Below are 17,601 nucleotides of genomic sequence, written 5' to 3' on the forward strand. Positions count from 1 at the left end.
ATGAGCTCTCGGCATCCCCCCCTCCTTTATCCTGGCTAGTGCCGGGATAAACGAGGGGTTTGAACCTCCTACACTGTGTGTCGCCATTTTTTGAGCTAACCCACAGTGTAGTAGGTTTACATACAGTAGTAAACACACAAAAACACGAACATACATTGAAATCGCTTACCTGCTCCTGCCGCCGCGGCTCCCTCCGGCCCGTCCGCTCCGTTTGCTGTCGCTGGTGCAAGTGCATAAATCCGGAAGCCGCGACCGGAAGTAGTAATATTACTGTCCGGCCGCGACTTCCGGTCCACAGGAAAATGGCGCCGGACGGCGCCAATTTCGAATAGGACTGTGTGGGAGCGGCGCATGCGCAGTTCCCACACAGACGCCGTACACTGCAGTCAATGGGACGGGAGCCGTTCGCAGTCCCTATGGGACTGTGGCTGCCGTATTCCATGTCTGTATGTGTCGTTAATCGACACACACAGAAATGGAACAAAAAATGGCAGCCCCCATAGGGAAGAAAAAGTGTAAAAATAAGAAAAAGTAAAACACAAACACACAAATGAATATAAACGTTTTTAATAAAGCACTAACATCTTTAACATATAAAAAAATAATTTGTGATGACACTGTTCCTTTAACCATGTTTCGTTGTCTATGGTCTTTCTTTTAAATTCAGAACTTACTAGAATATCTTTTAACGTAGGAGCTTTTCTTGGAACCATACTTGGTATCTCCCCTACTATTGAACCAATCCTTTTATCCAAAGTTAGGTGGGGCCAGTTTTTAATCATTAAATTGCATAGCAAATTCCAATGGGAACAGTACCTTGAGATGAACCGTACTCTATTATCATGTTTTTCTTTTTTTACCCTCTCAAGAATTTCCCTCCTATCTTGTCTTATAGCTCTGTTGTACCCTTTTTTTATATTTTTTTTAGGATATCTCCTATTTAGAAAACGAGATGTTAGGTCTTGAGCCTCTCCTTTAAAGTCTTCAAATCTAGAACAATTACGTCTGATTCGAAGAAATTCACTTATTGGCATTCCCTTGATTTGGGAAGGTAGATGATGGCTACTTGCTGCCAGAAGGCTGTTTCCTGATGTTGGTTTACGGAAAGTCGTGGTTATAAGTTGATTTCCTTCCTTGTGAATATTCAAATCAAGAAAACTAATAGTAGTTTCACTTGAAGTAAATGTCAAGAAAAGATTCAAACTGTTCGTATTAAGATCTTTAATAAACTCTTCCAGGGATTCCACCGATCCCTTCCAACACAGGAACTTAGAGGGCGCTGCTATTGTGTAGGTCACAAAGAGGGGCACTATTACTGTGTGGAGGCATTTTTACTGTGTGAGGCACTAAGAATGACACTTTTACTATGTGGCGGACACACTGTCTAGTGTACTAAAGGGGCATTTTTTTTGTGGTGCAATAAGAAGGACCCTATCACCTTCTGGGGCATCTGTTTAGCACTATTATTTTTGTGTGGAACTATTATTTTGGGTAATGACACCAATTTTTCTGACCTACAGTATTTGGGGACGCTGCAACACAGCAGAGACAGCAATAGGGAAGCTAAAGCAGCAGTAGGCACAGTATTGGGAGTAGCAGCAAGATGGCACTATTAGAGAGGGCAGCAGGATGGGAAGCTTGTGTGAAGGGTGAGAAGCCAAATATGTCTGGGCAGCAAACTTTACAGAGATGAGTCATAACTGGAAGAAGGAAAGCATTATGCCCAACTGTATATTATTCCATGATTTTATTAAAGTTGGACCTTAAACCTTTTTATATTCAGCAGGTAATATGTAAACGATTTTTTTTTAAAAGGTAAAGACATGCATTAGAAACACACAATGAACTGTCCCTCTTTTACTACCAAAACAGTTGGGAGGTATACAATACGATAAAGTAAGGTTGTGAATGCTGGGACAACGGCAATCCTATGAAAAAGGGGTTCCTGGATTTCTTTTCTTGCAGGAAGAGTTGGCACGTCTGCTTACTCTATATAAAAATGAGTGGGATATTTGGGTTATAATTGCACAATGAAAAGTTGGACCAAAAACAACTGACAGGATACAGGAAGTTACCACAGACATTTATTTAAAGTTGCAAACATTAATGGAAAATTATTACTGAGGAAGGAATGGAATATTTCTGGAACTTGTATAGACTTTTAAACTGTGCACTCTACATACAGCTTTAGTCTGACAGAAAACCGGTGTGTACCACCAAAGAAGACTGTTAAATGGCCCCTGGTGTTCAACTATTTTAAATATAATAATCCAGAATAAATTACTGCATAGAAGGCTACATTGTCTGCTACATTGCCTCAATCAGCTCCCGGCACATACACTGAACGTGTCAACAGAACCCCATTGACCTGACATATACCATCAGAGTGTCTTTTTGGCATTCTTCGGAGATGTGTATGTCGGCATATATTTTACATTATGAAATAGTGTAGTAGACTGCGCTTTTTCATACAGAGGCATCCAGCAAAAATACATAAAACATTTTATTCACAATTGGACCCTATGGACACCGCATGCCACTGTATGCCTATACAGTGGGATGCATCAGAGAATATAGTCAGAGGTCTACATCAGGAAATACTCCTGATGTATACCTCCGATAGAAGGCTTCCGTCAAGATGAGCCTCAGGTGGGCGATGTAGAACAGAGTCAAATAAATATTAATGCATAGGGCAATAATAATTTGCTGGTCTGGGCAGTGAAGGGGTTAATGTTCTTATATCTGGTGGTCTATGTCAGTGAAGAGGCTAAAGTCAGGACCCTTAGTGGTCTAGGACAGTGGAGGGTTTATTATCAGAATCCTTTGGAAGTGTTGGGGCAGTGAAGGGGTTAGTTTTGGGATCCCTGGTGGTTTAGACCAGTGAATATGTTCATATTTCATATCTATGGTCCAGTAGTTATGTAACGCTCCAAGCTCCTGCTTTGTCCAGGCTGCAGAAGCAAGCTAAATTCAGCTTCATGTTCTCTCCCTTCACTGAGAATATAGTAGAGATGAGTTCATGGAGGGAGATAGAGAGGAAGGCACAGCTGCTGATCGGGCAGCAGAGGAGTAACTTTAAGCTCCTGGACCCAATGCAGAATCTATAACAGAGCCACTAACTATTACATATCATTCATCATACTGGTCTCCTTATATGAGGCAGAATTACCTATTGAGCCCTTCAGGCTCAAAAGATAGGCTGCAACGCCAACCTCTCCACCCCCTAAAGTTAGGCCCCTGCATTTCAGGAGTACTCTGCCTAACCATGATGGAGGAAGCACAGGGAGTCTGTGCTTATAGGGAACCTTGTTGACATACCTTTAAATGTAAGGGCACACACCTCACCGGGTTTGACGCTACGGTCATCAACAAACTAAATTGGAATACTCACCTACCCTCTTGGAGCAGTCAACTTTCAAAGACAGTACATCTTCATAAGCTCATACTCATTAATCAGTATAGGGCTCTCTGGGGTCTCCTGAAATCTGCAGTTGATAACATACTGTAGTTACATATACAGGTCCTTCTCAATGAATTAGAATATCATCAAAAAGTTAATTTATTTCAGTAATTCAATTCAAAAAGTGAAAATCATATAGTTTATATACCGTATAGGACCGTATACCGTCAGTAGAAGGATGGTGGTTTTAGGCCGTGCATCGATTACCGAAACTTGAATAAGGTCACTGTAAGGAACCAGTATCCCCTTCCTTTGATTCCTGATCTCTTTAATCAGGTTCAAGGGGCCCAATGGTTCTCTAAGTTTGATCTTCGGGGGGCTTATAACCTTATCCGAATCAGAGAAGGGGATGAGTGGAAAACTGAGTTTAACACGCCCGAAGGTCATTTCGAATAGCTCGTCATGCCCTTTGGGTTGTGTAATGCTCCCGCGGTCTTCCAGAATTTCATTAATGAGGTTTTAAGCGACTACCTGGGGGTATTTCTTGTAGTGTACCTTGATGACATACTTGTGTTTTCCAAGGACTGGTCCTCCCACATTGAGCATGTCAGGAAGGTGCTCCAAGTCCTTCGGGAAAACAAACTCTTTGCTAAAACCGAAAAATGTGTGTTTGGGGTGCAGGAGATACCATTTTTGGGTCATATCCTCACTCCTAAGTAATTCCGCATGGACCCTGCCAAGGTTCAGGCTGTGGCTGAATGGGTCCAACCTGCCTCCCTGAAGGCGTTACAGTGCTTCCTGGGGTTTGCTAATTACCACAGGAGATTTATTGCTAACTTCTCGGTCATCGCTAAGCCTCTTACGATCTTACTCGCAAGGGTGCTGATCTCATTCACTGGCCTCCGGAGGCGGTCCAGGCGTTTGAGATCCTTAAGAAGTGCTTTATCTCTGCCCCAGTGCTGATTCAGCCTAACCAAATGGAGCCATTCATCGTGGAGGTTGACGCCTCCGAGGTGGGAGTGGGTGCTGTCTAGTCCCAGGGTACCAGGTCTCTCACCCATCTCCGTCCCTGTGCCTACTTCTCCAGGAAGTTCTCACCCACTGAGAGTAACTATGACGTTGGCAACCGTGAACTCTTAGCCATTAAATGGGCATTTGAAGAGTTGCGTCACTTCTTGGAGTAGGCTAGGCACCAGGTAACGGTCCTTACCGACCACAAGAATCTGGTTTTCCTAGAATCTGCCCGGAGGCTAAACCCGAGACAAGCTCGATGGGCGTTGTTTTTTACTAGATTCAACTTTGTGGTCACCTATAGGGCTGGGTTTAAAAATATTAAAGCTGATGCACTGTCGCGTAGCTTCATGGCCAACCCTCCTTCGGAGGAGGATCCTGCTTGTGTTTTGCCCCCAGGTATAATCATATCCTCTGTTGATTCTGACTTAGTCTCCGAAATTGCGGCTGATCAAGGTTCAGCTCCTGGGAACCTTCCTGAGAAAAAGCTGTTTGTTCCCCTGCAATTCCGGCTAAGGGTACTCAGGGAAAATCATGACTCTGCTCTATCTGGCCATCCAAGCATCCTGGGTACCAAGCACCTCATTTCTAGAACCTATTGGTGGCCTGGGTTGCCTAAAGACGTTAAGGCCTACGTTGGCGCTTGTGAAATTTGTGCTAGGTCCAAGACTCCCAGGTCCCGACCAGCGGGCTTACTATGTTCTTTGCCCATTCCTCAGAGACCTTGGAGCTATATCTCCATGGATTTTATCACCGATCTGCCTCCATCCCAAGGCAAGTTGGTGGTGTGGGTTGTAGTAGACCGCTTCAGTAAGATGTGCCACTTTGTGCCCCTCAAGAAACTACCCAATGCCAAGACATTAGCTACCTTGTTTGTCAAACACATCCTGCGTCTCCATGGTGTTCCTGTCAATATTGTTTCTGACAGAGGGGTACAATTTGTTTCATTGTTTTGGAGAGCTTTCTGTAAGAAGTTGGAGATTGATCTGTCCTTCTCCTCGGCCTTCCATCCTGAAACTAATGGCCAAACTGAGAGGACTAATCTGTCTCTAGAACAATATTTGAGGTGTTTTATCTCTGACTGTCAAGATGATTGGGTCTCCTTCATTCCCCTCGCCGAATTTTCCCTTAATAACCGGGTCAGTAACTCGTCAGGGGTCTCCCCCTTTTTCTGTAATTTTGGGTTTAATCCATGGTTCTCCTCCGTTTCACTTGGTGGTTCCAACAATCCCGAGGTAGATGTCGTTCATCGGGAACTGTGCACAGTCTGGGCCCAGGTTCAGAAGAACCTTGAGGCGTCCCAGAGCATACAAAAGACTCAGGCAGATAAAAGACGTTCTTCTAACCCCTTGTTTGTGGTCGGGGATCTGGTGTGGCTGTCTTCAAAAAACTTGCGCCTTAAAGTTCCGTCCAAAAAGTTTGCTCCCCGGTATATAGGGCCGTACAAGGTCATTGAGGTCCTTAACCCTGTCTCCTTCCGGCTGGAGTTACCCCCGTCCTTTCAAATACATGACGTGTTTCATGCTTCCCTCCTGAAACGCTGCTCCCCGTCCTTGGCTACCTCGAGGAAACCCCCTGTCCCTGTTCTCATCCCTGAAGGGGTAGAATTCGAGGTGGCCAAGTTTGTGGACAGCATCATGGTCCAAGGCTCCCTCCTGTACCTCGTCCATTGGAGAGGATACGGGCCTGAGGAGAGGACTTGGGTACCCGCCCGGGATGTTCACGCTGGGTTATTGCATAGGAGGTTCCATCTTTGGTTCCCCAATAAGCCAGGTCCACCTAGGAAGGGTCCAGTGGCCCCTCATAAAAGGGGGGTACTGTAAAGGATCTGCCAGACACAGCTTCTGTGTCGACGCACGTGGTTAATCAGTCTGCAGCTGTCCCTAGGTCTGATAGAGTGACTCGATCTGCTACCACTCAGGCTGGTAGGATTAGGAGTGGGAGAACCTATCACAGCCTGGCCAGACGATTCTAGTTCCCGCCCTTGGTCTATTTATACCTTCATTTGCTGCCTATCCTTTGCCTGTGATTCTTGTGTTTCCTGGCTCTGATGTTCCTGATAATACCATAGACCTCTGCTTTATATTGACCCTACTTGACTGACTATTCTCCTGTTCTGCTTTTTTACCGCGTACTCTCCAGGTTTGACTTGGCTCATTCACTACTTTGTTGCTCACGGTGTTTCAGTGGGCAACTGCCCCTCTTCCCTTGCTTCTGTGTTCCCTTGTCTGTTTTGTTTGTCGTTCACATAGTGAGCGTAGGAACCGTCGCCCAGTTGTACGCCGTCGCCTAGGACGGGCCGTGCAAGTAGGCAGGGACTGAGTGGCGGGTAGATTAGTGCTCACCTGTCCATCTCCCTACCCAGACATTACAATGATGTGCCGGCAAGTCATGGGTTGGGAGGGGGTTAAGTAATGAAGCGGTTATGGCGCCCGGCGATGCAGTGTCCCTCAACTGCGGACTATAAAATGCAGGGACTTTTTAGCAAGATTTATTCTAGTTAAAAACTGCATCCTATAGTCCGAATAATACGGTCAATTAATTACTCATAGAGTGATCTATTTCTTCATGTTGAAGACTATGGCTAACAGTTAATGAAAACCCAAAATCTAGACTCTCAGAAATTTAGAATATTGGGTAAAAGTTCAAGATTGTAGACTCATGGTGCCACACTCTAATCAGCTAATCACACAAGACACCTGCAAAGGTTTCCTAAGCCTTTCAATGGTCCAACAATCTGGTTCAGTAGGCTACACAATCATGGGGAAGACTGCTGACTTGACAGTTGTCCAGAAGACAGTCATTGACACCCTTCACAAGGATGGTAAGCCACAAAAGGACATTGCCAAAGAAGCTAGATGTTCACAGAGTGCTGTATCCAAGCATATTAATGGAAAGTTGAGCGGAAGGAAAAAGTGTGGTACAAAAAGGTGCACAAGCAACAGGGATAACCGCAGTCTTGAAACGATTGTCAAGAAAAGGCTATTCAAAAATCTGGGGGAGATTTACAAGGAATGGACTGCGGCTGGAGTCAGTGCTTCAAGAGCCACCACACACAGACGTATCCAGGACATGGGCTACAACTGTCGCATTCCTTGTGTCAAGCCACTCATGACCCAGAGACCACGTCAGAAGCGTCTTACCTGGGCTAACGAGAAAAAGGACTAGACTGTTGCTGAGTGGTCCAAAGTCCTGTTTTCAGATGAAAGTAAATTTTACATTTCATTTGGAAATCAAGGTCCCAGAGTCTGGAGGAAGAGTGGAGAGGCACTCAATGCAAGTTGCTTGCGGTCCAGTGTGAAGTTTCCACAGTCAGTGATGGTTTGGGGAGCAATGTCATCTGCTGGTGTTGGTCCACTGTGTTATATCAAGTCCAGAGTCAATGCAGCCATCTACCAGGAAATTTTAGAGCACTTCATGCTTCCCTCTGATGACTAGCTTTATGGAGATGCTGATTTAATTTTCCAGCAGAATTTGGTGTCTGCCCACACTGCCAAGATGTACTAATACCTGGTTTAATAACCACAGTATCACTGTGCTTGATTGGACTGCAAAGTCACCTGATATAAACCCCATAGTGAATCTATGGGGTATTGTCAGGAGGTTGATGAGAGACACCAGACCTCCAACAATGCAGACGAGCTGAAGGCCGCTATCAAAGCAACCTCCGCTTCCATAACACCTTAGCAGTGCCACTGGCTGTTCGCCTCCATGCCACGCCGCATTGATGCAGTAATTCATGCAAAAGGAGCCCCGACCAAGTATTAAGTGCATATACTGTACATACTTTTCAGTAGGTCTACATTTCGGTTTTAAAAATCATTTTTGAATTCTGAGAGACTACATTTTGGGTTTTCATTAACTGTTAGCCATAATCATCAACATTATAAGAAAAAAATGCTGGAAATAGATCACTCTGTGTGTAATGAATCTACATAATATGAGTTTCACTTTTTTTTAATTGAATTACTGAAATAAATTAAGTTTTGATGTTATTCTAATTCATGAAATAAGACACAGGTCCATCAATGTCAACCTTTGGCTCTGGCATCTGGCTCTTTTTAAACTCTGGATCCCACCTCACAGAAAGTCATTCTGTTCACACTACATTTTTACATCCTGTTGAAAGTATTATGTTTTATTTTCAAAATTAGAAAAACAAGGTACCTTTAAAACAGGAGGCAATAGGGTGACTGTAAAACTGGTAAACCATTTAACAAAAACATTATTTAAAAACAAATACGTGGGTGCATGCACGCGGCTGAACATGGTGGATGCATAATCCCCTGGCTCCGCACCTCACTAGAGCATTTAGGCCGATATGCCAGTTTGCAGTGCAGTCCTGACTCCGAACCTGGTTTACCTTAGATCCCAGAGTAGGGTGACGCTACGTGAAGCGATGGGTAACTCGAAAAAGCAACTTAGCCCCAACAACAGCATTCCATCACTGACATGCGACAAATGATGGCCCGCCATTATTTGCTATAGCCTTGACTGATCAGTGAGCTGCGTCGCAAGTCTTGTCTCAGGACTTAACGGCAATTTTCCGCTTGAGCCAGCAATCGGTATCGTTACCCCACCCAACATCCATATTGGGGGCCGTAATGGATTCATCCCCAGATTTAACCTGGACCTCTGATGCACAGCCTCCACAGATGCAAGCACTGCAAGTGGTCATATTTGCATGCGTCTCTAGAGCAATGAATGTTGAGATGGACAAATTGGGCCTAACGTTATCGGCCATTCATCAAGACCTCCAGAAAATGGGGTCACAAATGGAGGTGATAAAATCCAAATTGTAAGCTACGGTTTCCAGGGTCAATCAAAACTACAATGTAATGAAAGACCAACATTACCAACTGGGTGTTGCCAATGCCATATTGAAGATTTTGAGAACCGCTCTAGGCGGTACATTTTCCGAATCAGAGGTCTTCCAGAATCATAAACTGATTCTATCAGTGTTGTCCAGACCCTGATAAAACAACTGATTCCCCAGTTCTCGGACACACATCTAGAGATTGATCGGGCTCATAGGGCGCTGACAACCATTTGCAAAGATGGATTACCGAGGGACATTATGGTCAAATCTCACTACTATTCAATAAAGGAAAAAGTTATGGAAATGGCTTTCACTTTACTGGACTCTGATATACAAATATTTGCTGACCTAGCAGCTTCTACAATTCAGAAACATAGATCGTAGACCCTTATTGCAGATTCCTCGTAACCAAGCAAATATTTACAGGTGGGCATTTCCATTCTGCCTCATGTTCCTCTACAAAAATCGCCAATATGGCCTCTCTACACTGCCTGAGGGGGAAGAAGTACTACAACAGCTCAAACGTCCCCAATCTCGGGATCTACTTCTCCTCCGAGGATCTCTCAGACCTTAGCTCTTATCCCACCACTAGGGCAGATTCCGCGACCTCATACCCAAAGTCGATGGACGTTTCCGCTCGGACATCTGAATATGGATTCCTTCTGTGGACTGTTATGTAACCTGAAACATATGGTCTCTATACACCCCCACTTGAAGCTATACACTTCCAGGAGATTTTGGAGATGTTGCTCGCTAAATTTGACTGTTTATTTGTATAGTTCATCAGCTGTGTTTCTATATATCTGTTGCTAGATGTTAATTATGTTTGATATGCCTTTTTGCTATGGCATTTATATTAAACGCATATTCTACTTTCCCTTGCAAGGCAGATACTTTATACTCTTCTCTAAGTTAAGATGAGCTATGTATACTCTATATACTTTATTTTTGCCCACATTACCCCTTGATGCACTATCCCCCTATCTTGAGAGATATAGCACCCGGATAGCTGAGAAATTTGCTTCACAGGGCCATTTGCATAACCTATATACCTACCACATTATTACAACTAATAACATTTGTAAATAGGTTTACTGCTTTATATGTTTTATGGTAACATTATGTTATTCAGACGGCTAGATTGCTAGAACTGCACTTTTATGCTTAGTTTAGGCCAAGCTCTAGTGAAGGGCAGCACCCCTATTGCTAGTCTTATCAGACTAAGTGGTCTAAAGACCATGTACTGTATTTAAATTTTTGTTGCTACATGTATTTTTTGTTTTTTTCTTTTCCTACCCCACTTTCCTTCCTACGAACTATCTTTATGACCTAACCAAAAATACAGCATGGATCTGATGGCCCAAAACATGTAAAGCAACAATTAATATGCATATAAGTTGTATGAGCCAGATCCCAGGGTGTATACCCAGAAAGCATCAAAAATATATATATATACCCTAAAAGAAGAAGATGCTCAAAAAACAAGGGAGTATGCAAAAATAGAAAAATACTTATTTTGAATATACATAATAAGCAACAATAGATAAAAGAATCCATAAACCAACAGATAAAAAAGGACAATGGGCCGTGTATCTCACAAATAAACAAATAGTACAAAAATTGTACCAATGATGCACCTTCCAATAAGTTAAACTATAGACTATAGTAAAGACCATATATGTGTATAACAACGTACTGCATAAGCATGATTAATACAAAATGGAAATAAAAGTGAATTTTGAAGTCCATATAAGCATAAGGGAAGGCAATAATGCACAAGAAAGTGCTAAAGCAAGTCAGAGGGCTGTAACATACCCATGATAGATGCAGGTAGAGAAAACAGCGAACGTCCGCTCCAACGCGCATTTCAGCGCTAATGCCTTCGTCTGGGTCGTCTGGGGTTCTATCTTTATGGGTGTCTCCTACACACTTAACTGATGGCTGCAAATGTACAGACTAGATCCTATTCTATAATGACTCCTAATGTTCAGGGCTTTAATTCACGAATGAAACGCAGACAAGCTTTTTTGTACTATAAGTCTATTCATGCTGCTATCCTTTTCCTCCAGGAAACTAATTTTTTCCTATCATCCACTCCAAAGTTCTTTCACATATCATATCCCCAAAACTTTTTGGCCAGCACATCTTCCAAACACAGGGGAGTTGGTATTTGGCTAGCCCACGCAATCCCTTTCACTCCGACTACTACTTTTTCGGACCCAGAAGGTCGCTTTCTGCTAGTTTCAGGTACTCTTCATGAGTCCTCTATTACGTTTATCATATATTATGCACCTAACTCTAATCAGGTAGCTTTTTTCAAACATATGTGGCGCCAGTTGTACCCAGAGGTTTTGGCAGAATTTCACACAGAGTTGGAAGCAGTCCTTGTAGTAAATCAGCCCCAGGATACCCGTCCAATAAGTAATTGGGAAGCCCATAAAGCCATGATGTGGGGGAAACTCATACAGCTGGCTTCGCGTTCTAAAAAACAGCTTCGAACCTTACTCAGGCAGACAGATGAAGCGTTTCAGGAAGTGTCACGACAACTTAAAATAAATTAGACTCCTGATCTTAGACATAAATTTGAACTAGCCAGAACGGACCTTAATATGTGCCTAACTAGTTGGGCAGAAAAGAGTTTGCTGTGGTCTCAGCATCACTTTTTCACCCAGGGAGATAAGCCTGGCAAGTTGCTAGCTAGACGATTGACACTCAGAATGTTGCTGGTGGCACCACCTAAACTCAGATTGTCAGATGGTAGTTTATCCCATAATCCGGGGAAAATTTTGCAAGAATTCCACAATTTTGACTCCACATTATACGCTCAACCCCCTACTATTAACCCCCAAAAGGCCCTTTCTATTTTAGCACAAGCTATAACGAATTCACTATCCCAAAAAGATAAAGAAGTTATTGCCGTGATAAAAACACCTAATAAAGCACCAGGCCCAGATGTCTTTCTCTCATCCAATTATAAAAAATGTAAAGATATATTAGCCCCACACTTAACCCTTTTGTTCAATGCTTATAGAGAAGGCCATCAGATCCGTATTCCAACTAACACAGCATACATCCACCTCATCCCTAAACCCAACAAGGACCATAGTGATAAACAAACTACCGTCATATATCCCTAATTAATGTCGACCTGAAAATCGTGACCAAAATTCTGACTACCAGAATTAACTCCTTACTCCCCAAATACATTCATGCAGACCAAACCGGTTTCATCTCTTAAAGAAAGGCGGGTGACCAAACCAGGAGAGATGTTGATATCATTTCTGCAATCCAGTCCAACTGGGACAAAGGGAAATCTCGACAGGGTAAGCTCTTGAGCTTAGATCTAAAAAAAGCTTTCGATTTCCTTTCATGGGATTACCTTTTTTATGTCCTAACTCAAATGGGATTTGGGATGCATTTTCTCGAGATACTGAAAGTTCTTTATGCCCAACCTGAAGCCAAAATATTCTCCAAGGGATTTTTGTCTGATTCCATCTCTATTAGAAGGGGGACAAGACAAGGGTGCCCACTGTCAAATTCGCACTGGCTATAGAGCCTCTGGCAAATCGAATCCTACAGAATTAAAATATCAAAGGTGTGTCGATATGTTCGGTTGAACATAAATGTGCCTTGTTCTCTGAAAATATTTTACTGTTTATCACATCACCACTTACTACACTGTCAAATCTATTTCATTCTCTAGACATTTTCGGGCCTTAATCTTACTCTCCCAGACAGGCTAGTTAAACTATTGAAGTTGAAATTTGAATCCAGCCTAAATATGCTAGCGTTTTTCAAATAAACATAAGTATTTTTATGGCGTTTTTATTGGTGTTCTGGAGGCGTTTTTAATTTAGTGCAATTTTGTACATGCATTTTTTATGGTATTTTTGAAGTTCTATAGAGAAGCCTATGGGAAAAATGACTGAAAACACGCCATACCCAGAGCATGCTGCGTTCTGACCACAAAATTGCCTCAAAAGCACCACAAACCAAAACACAGTTCTATTTAATGCATGTGATATTTTACGATAGACTTTAATGCAACATTTGGCAGTAGTATAGAGCTATATAAGTCGTCAAACTAATTTTGAAAGGTGCCCGCCCCTTAAGTTTACCCACGCCCCCAACCTTTGATCTTTGTAATTAGGCCGCACCCCATCCATGCCCTTCCGGATCCGGCTCAATGAATGTCCCCGCATATTCCAGATCTGCCATACAGCCCCTTACGGTTCCGGCATTCTTAGGTCCCAGCCTCTTCCGGATCCGGCGTACAGTCCCTTCCGGATCTGGCATTCTTTCCGGCGGGAGGGTTGCGGTTGGGAATGGTTAGGGTCAGTTTACCCGTTGCCTAAATACCACAGATTTTCCACAACGGAATTCATTTCGGAAAATCCACAGCATAATACAGTAGCAGCAAAGTGGATGAGATAGAACAAATCCCATCCACATGCTGCATAAATATTGAGTGGAAGAACCGCTCAGAAATTGACATGCAGTGCAGAGTTTTATTCTGCAGCTTGTCAATTGTATTTGCATAAACGCTGCTCATTTGTTGCAGGTTTTCCCAATTCAATTTAATGGGGAGGTAAAACCCACAACAAATAGCAGTTGTTGAGTTTATTCTGATTGGATGCAGCGGCGGTCACATTGGATTAAAGATCAACCCAGGAGGCCGGCCTGGATGATGTTAGAGGGCCGGCCTCCTGGGATGACGTGTCACCCCATGTATCTGGCACTGCAGTCAATCACAGGCTGCAGCGGTCCTCTGGGATGAAACGTTATTCCTGGAGGCCACATGCTAGTAGGCCGGATAAATGCTCAGCAGTTTTCCGCGGCAGACAATCCGGGCGAAAAACTGCACCATAGTTTGGTGCGTTTTTTTGCCCGAAATTGCCTGCAGCCACCAGGGTGGATGCCAGATAGTGCGGCCCGGTACCAACTGATGCATGGCCCGGTATTGGTCAGTGGCCTGGTGGTTGGGGATGATGCTGGTCTAGAATAATACCAAGAAGTGTATCAAGGGGATGATTGAGATTTTGCCTTAGTTCAGACATAGCAAATATTGCGGAGCAATGTACATTTTCACCTAGTCAACCATTAAGCTAGCATTACAAAAACAAATAAAAAGCAGACGTATATTTCAAAAGACATTCGTTTATTTTATAAAAACAAAGGCATACAAGTATAATGAAAAGGCAAAGTTATTAAAATATGTCATGCGAATAATGAAACTTTAAAAAAGGTCAATTTAGTAAAGGGCCTCGTATTGCTAATAATATATTGCTAATCATCATTAGGGTGTTTTAGGCGGCCGTATGTGGCCCGAGGCTCCTGGTTGGCCCATGGCCGCCCAAAGTACAATGCAGTTTTGTTGCATTTTTTACACGAATTGTGGCTAAAACCGCATTGAAACTGCACTGTCCATGTCATGCAAAAGGAAGTGCAGACATAAGTTCAAATGGCCATATGACTGCAGTTCTTGTTACTGTCTAGAGACCTGCTGGTCACATGACCGCAGGTCCTAGAACAGAAGCTAGACTCCAGAGGGAGGACGGTGAGGTGAGCTGCTAAGTAAGTATAAGGGGTTGGATTATTTTAAGGGGTCTGGAGTCTGTGTTTATGGGGTCTGGTGTCTGTATATTTAGGGGGTCTTGTCTGGGGTTTGTATATTTAGGGGCTTTGGTCTGGGGTCTGTATTAGTTTATGGGGTCTTTATGGGGTCTTTGTTTAGGGGACTGGTCTGGGGTCTGTATTAGTTTATGGGGTCTGTATTTAGGGGGTCTGATCTGGTGTCTGTTTTAGTTTAGGGGTCTTTATTTAGGGGTCTGTATTTAGGGGGTCTGGGGTCTGTATTAGTTTGGGGGTTTGGTCTGGGGTCTGTATTAGTTTAGGAGGTCTGGGGTCTATTAGTTAATGGAGTCAGGTCTGGGGTCTGTATTTAGGAGTCTGGTCCGAGGTCTGTATTTAGGGTGCTTGTTCTTGGGTCAGTATTTATTTAGGGTGCTTGTTCTGGAGTCTGTATTTGTTTAGGGGGTGTCTGGTCTGGAGACTGCAATAGTTTAGAAGGTCTGGTGTCTGTATGTATTGTAGGATATGGTCTCCGGTCCAAATGTATGTCCGAGTAAAAGGGGTTGTCCAGGCACATCGATAGGCATCAGTATGAAAAAAATGGTCCATGTCCAGACAATCCCTTTAATGTATGGATCTGGGACTTGGTGTTTACATTTTTGTGATTCTATAGATGCTGAAAATGACTGCAGAACCGAGGAGCAAAGATGTCTCATGAGGAGACGTTACCATACCGGTCTGTGTCAGATGGAGAAGAAAAGAGAACGACTCCCACCAGAGAAGACATCACTTGTGAGTCACTGGATCTATAGAGGATCTGTCACCTCTCCTGACATATCTGTTATAGGAAATCCTTGTATTCCACATAAAGTCTTTGTGTACCCCGGTCTAATAGACAAATGCTTGTTACCATTCCCATTGTCAAGAGGATGCGTCCTACACAGTGTGATACAGTCAGCGATAGTTGGAGACTGTCAGTATGTAGGGACACAGCCCTTTGACAAGGGGAATCATAACAGAAAAAATATGAAAAAAATCCTCCAGCTCACCTTGTCACAAGAAGGGTATGGGAATCAGCACACGGATCCTCGTGTCGGCGCACGCAAGAGATACAGCAGAAACAGGGGAGTTGGAACCAGCGCTGAGAGTGCAAATTCTGTTAAAACGGGAATCTATTTCCAAGTTTTATTTTGTCTTGGTTAAAATCGAAGCAAAGAAGCTACGAACAAAAGTTAGTGACGGGTAGGTATAGTCCAAAGTACAGAGAGAAAGAGAGGATAGGCGGTAGCCTACGCGTTTCAGACCCTCGCTAGGTCCTTAGTCATGGCTTATCATAAGCCATGACTAAGGACCTAGCGAGGGTCTGAAACGCGTAGGCTACCGCCTATCCTCTCTTTCTCTCTGTACTTTGGACTATACCTACCCGTCACTAACTTTTGTTCGTAGCTTCTTTGCTTCGATTTTAACCAAGACAAAATAAAACTTGGAAATAGATTCCCGTTTTAACAGAATTTGCACTCTCAGCGCTGGTTCCAACTCCCCTGTTTCTGGGGAATCATAACACTCATTTGTCAATGCTTGAACAGAAAGGTGGTGTTCACTATAAACACGGTAGAGCGGCGGTGGCAAAGGTGCGCCCAAGTTTGTGGAACAGCCCAGAGCCTATGGTCTACTTAATCCGCCACTGCATGTCACCTGCGTAGACACCAGACATAAAATAAATTCATACCCCCAACCAGACCCTTAAATTAATTCAGACTCCCAGTCAGATTTCTAAACTAATTCAGACCCCTAAACCAACTAACACCCCCAATCAGACCTCCTAATTAATTCAGTCCTCCGACCAGACCCCTAAATTAATTCAGACCTCTGACCAGACCCCTAAATTAATTCAGACCCCGATCAGAACCCTAAATTTATTCAGCCCCATACCAGATCCCAAAAACTAAAAAATTAAGACCCCCTTCTTGCCTCTCGGGTGCCTCTTGAATTGGCGACATACAGAAGTACAGTAGAGGCCTCATGCATCTATATGGCAGCCCTAATTATAATACTGCACAAAATGTTATTAAATTTAGCCGTGTGCACAAGGCCTAAAGAGAAAAGGTATGTCTGATAAAGGGCACAAATGTAGTGAACCTAGACTAAGCACAATTTACAGTAGGTGCATTGTGAGTACAGCATTCCACAGAAATTTTTTTCTGTTATGTCTTATAGAAGTACAACATATTGGAAGAAAAGCAACACCTCAATCTAGTAGTGCACACTACCAATTTCACACATGGAAAAAAATGTAACAAAACAACTCAAACAAAGAGTCATTGTCTGGAAAAAAAAAAGGTATATTTTTGCTTTCACTAATTAAAACAGCTGGATGCTTCACCTGAAGGCTGTGTTCACACGTTTCAGTCAATTTAAGTTTTTTGCTGCAATTTTCTGAACATCATGCCAAAAAAAAAAAAAAATTGACCACGACAAGTGAACACAGCATTAGTTGATTAAAAAATATATAGTAAACAAATCATATGTAAACAGTCAGCTGGGCTAAATCATTCATTACCATGCTGTAGTATTTAGTTTTGAAATGATGTGACCCCTCTCATATAATATTAAGATCAAATTCACATTTTGTGTTGTGGTGAGGCATTTGAATGTGTGAAAAAATCTCCACCTAAATGCCAGCAATAGGGCATGTTGAGATTTGTACTAAAAAATATCATGCTCTCTCTATTTTTATTTTTTTGTTAGCATTTTGCAAGACAGTTTTCTTTCTATGTAATTTATAAAATAATTATACTGG

This window comes from Rhinoderma darwinii, chromosome 7 (genome assembly GCF_050947455.1).
Source record: "Rhinoderma darwinii isolate aRhiDar2 chromosome 7, aRhiDar2.hap1, whole genome shotgun sequence".
Taxonomy (NCBI): Eukaryota; Metazoa; Chordata; class Amphibia; order Anura; family Rhinodermatidae; genus Rhinoderma; species Rhinoderma darwinii.